The sequence below is a fragment of the Schistocerca serialis genome, chromosome 2 (genome assembly GCF_023864345.2).
Source record: "Schistocerca serialis cubense isolate TAMUIC-IGC-003099 chromosome 2, iqSchSeri2.2, whole genome shotgun sequence".
In the NCBI taxonomy this organism is placed as follows: Eukaryota; Metazoa; Arthropoda; class Insecta; order Orthoptera; family Acrididae; genus Schistocerca; species Schistocerca serialis.
The window spans coordinates 192,048,024-192,051,884 of NC_064639.1; the positions used below are offsets into that span (position 1 = coordinate 192,048,024).

General features: G+C 46.7%; 1 pseudogene; it reads left to right on the plus strand.

Moving 5' to 3' along the window:
• Positions 1–3,518: 3,518 nt before the first annotated feature.
• On the plus strand, positions 3,519–3,636 carry LOC126459107 (5S ribosomal RNA; annotated as a pseudogene).
• The last annotated feature ends 225 nt before the right edge of the window (positions 3,637–3,861 follow it).

Sequence of the window (3,861 nt, forward strand, 5' to 3'; positions counted from 1 at the left end):
TCCCTGAGTCATTTAAGTCCCTTCTTTATCTACAATAATGATCGAAGCAGAAGAAATGAATTAAAATTTGTGCTGCGGCCGGGACTCAAATGCGGGTCTTCTTGCTTGCTAGGCAGAAATTCTGAAGAGTCTTAAATGTCTCAGAGGAAACAATTATAAGATCTATAAGACCACTTATGATACAGGACTTTCCCATTACGAGCAACGCTGGGGTTCTATTCCAATGCCGGAGAGCATCGCTGTAAGGGAAAATAAGCTGAAGATATGAAGTTTGTGTCGGGGAGGGCACTAAACTTCAGTATTTCGCGCAGCAATTGACCATCGTGCTGTGGTGGCGTAGTGGCTAGCGTTTCTGCCTAGGACCAAAGCCCGCACGGTAACTCAGCGTGTTTGGTCAGACGGTTAGCTGCCCTCTCTAATAAAAAGACTGAGTTAATGGATCAACGACGAACTGAAACGGGTGTCTTGCGACGTCCGCCGCGAGGAGATACAAAGAACAAAATGAGACAAAAAAAAGGAACAAGAGGACCTAGGTTCGAGTCCAGGCGGCAACACAAATTTTAATTCATTTCTTCAGCTTCGATCTTCACGGAGTTCTCTTTACACTCGGAAAATTTCAAGAAGCAAGAGCTTACTTCAAGACATATGTTCTAGCACTGAAGACAAGTTAGCTTCATAAATGAGATGACAAAGTGGGAAAACGCCAACCAAGCAGCTGTGAAGAGATCTATGGTCACAATTTCACCACACGACGAAGAAAGAGCGGAAACAAATATTTTTTATGGCGGCGGAGAGGACACAGAATACATCTGCAGCTGCGATCTCCTCATCCGATCAAAAGGAACGGAAATGTTGTTGAAATGCATGAGCTGTTCAGAATGGAGCCATCCGCATTATCCTTGAGTTAGAAGCAGACAAAAAAATCGCGAGTTGAATCGATAAGACAATGGCTGTTTCATTGTCTGAACAGAAAGTACTATACGGTACTCGAACAGCTGCGAAATTTTAAATGTGACTTGTGTGTTGGTAAGTACATGCATGTAATGTAAGATATTTTAAATTTTGTTAATGGTTATTATAACTTTGTTAGGATATTTATAAGCTTTAGTTCGGGTATTACTTGTTAAATCTTTATGCTAACGCTCAACACTAAAAAAAGAATATGTCTGTGAGAAAAGGTGTGCCATTCCGCGCCGTCAGACAGCCCAACGTGACATTGCTAAATACACTACTGGCCATTAAAATTGCTACACCAAGAAAAATGCAGATGATAAATGGGTATTCATTGGACAAATATAATATACTACAACTGACATGTGATTACATTTTCACGCAATTTGGGTGCATACATCCTGAGAAATCAGTACCCAGAACAACCACATCTGGCCGTAATAACGGCCTTGAAACGCCTGGTCATTGAGTCAAACAGAGCTTGGATGGCGTGTACAGGTACAGCTGCCCATGCAGCTTCAATACGATACCACAGTTCATCAAGAGTAGTGACTGGCGTATTGTGACGAGCCAGTAGCTCGGCCACCATTGACCAGACGTTTTCAATTGGTGAGAGATCTAGAGAATGTGCTGACCAGGGCAGCAGTCGAACATTTTCTGTATCCAGAAAGGCCCGTACAGGAGCTGCAACATGCGGTCGTGCATTGTCCTGATGAAATGTAGGGTTACGTAGGGATCGAATGAAGGGTACAGCCACGGCTCGTAACACATCTGAAATGTAACGTCCACTGTTCAAAGTGCCGTCAGTGCGAACAAGAGGTGACCGAGACGTGTAACCAATGGCACCCCATACCATCACGCCGGGTGATACGCCAGTATGGCGATGACGAAAACACGCTTCCAATGTGCGTTCACCGCGATGTCGCCAAACACGGATGCGACCACCATGATGCTGTAAACAGAACCTGGATTCATCCGAAAAAATGACGTTTTGTCATTCGTGCACCCACGTTCGTCGTTGAGTACACCATCGCAGGCGCTCCTGTCTGTGGTGCAGCGTCAAGGGTAACCGCAGCCACGGTCTCCGAGCTGATAGTCCATGCTGTTGCAAGTGTCGTTCGAACTGTTCGTGCAGATGGTTGTTGTCTGGAAACGTCCAAAACATCGAGACGTGGCTGCACGATCCGTTACAGCCACGCGGATAAGATGCCTGTCATCTCGACTGCTAGTGATACGAGGCCCTTGGGATTCAGCACGGCGTTCCGTATTACCCTCCTGAACCCACCGATTCCTTATTCTGCTACCAGTCATTGGATCTCGACCAACGTGAGCAGCAATGTCGCGATACAAAAATGGTTCAAATGGCTCTGAGCACTATGGGACTTAATTTCTAAGGCCATCTGTCCCCTAGAACTTAGAACTACTTAAACCTAACTAACTTAATGACAACACTCATCCATGCCCGAGACAGGATTCGAACCTACGACCGTAGCGGTCACGCGGTTCCAGATTGTAGCGCCTAGAACCGCCCGGCCACCACGGCCGGCAATGTCGCGATACGATAAACGGCTATCGCGATAGGCTACAATCCGACCTGTATCAAAGTCGGAAACGCGATGGTACGCATTTCTCCTTCTTATACGAGGTATCACAGCAACGTTTCACCAGGCAACGCCGGTCAACTGCTGTTTGTGTATGAGAAATCGGTCGGAATCTTTCCTCATGTCAGCACGTTGTAGGTGTCGCCACCGGCGCCAACCTTGTGTGAATGCTCTGAAAAGCTAATCATTTGCATATCACAGCATCTTCTTCCTGTCGGTTAAATTTCGCGTCTGTAGCACGTCATGTTCGTGGTGTAGCAATTTTAATGGCCAGTAGTGTATTTTTTTAACTGTTCGAGAGCTTCTCTACAAATGGCCATGGGATGTAAAATTGCATTCACACAGTTTCAACCGGCCTATTAAATTTTGATATATAATTTTTGGGCCAGCTCCCTATACATTAATCATGTGAAACTTCTGCAGTCGACATCGTTCATTATCTCCCTCGCGGGCTTCTAACTACTCTTGAATTATCTACTTGCAAACGTCGGCGGCATACGAAGATTTCTCGTAATTCGGCAACAGAAATTGTCAGGACACTATCTGAACAAATTTCCCAGACACTCCCACGTAATGAGGAGTTGACCACTAGATATCACCAGAGCTGTACCCTCAAACACAAAAGGAGACGGTAAGTATTGTGTTGTTAGTGGAGAAACAGTAACAGGAGGATGGGTCATTCAGAAGAGCTCACTGATCTCCAAAGTGTACTGGTCATTAGTTGTCACCTTAGTAACAAATCTGTCAGAGATATTTCAAATTTTGTAAAGCTGTCCAAGTCGACTGTTGGTGACGTGACTGTTAAGTGGAAAAGCGATGGTACGACCACAGCCAAACGAAGACGAAGGAGACCTCATCTGCTGACCAACAGGGACCATCGACTATTGTGGAGGGTGGCTGTAAAAAAATCAAATGGAATCTGCGGAAGGAATCACTCGTGAGTTTCAAAGTGCTACCAGCACCCCAGGCAACGGCCTTGCCGCAGTGGATACACCGGTTCCCATGAGATCACCGAAGTGAAGAGCTGTCGGGCGTGGACGGCACTTGGATGGGTGACCATCCAGGCCGCCATGCGCTGTTGCCGTTTTTCGGGGTGCACTCAGCCTCGTGATGCCAATTGAGGAGCTACTCGACCGAATAGTAGCGGCTTCGGTCAAGACTACCATCGTAACGACCAGGAGAACGGTGTGCTGACCCAACGCCACTCCTCTCCACATCCTCCTCTAAGGATTACACGGCGGTCGGATGGTCCCGGTAGGCCACTCGTGGCCTGAAGACGCAGTGCTTTACCAGCATCCCAACTGGCACA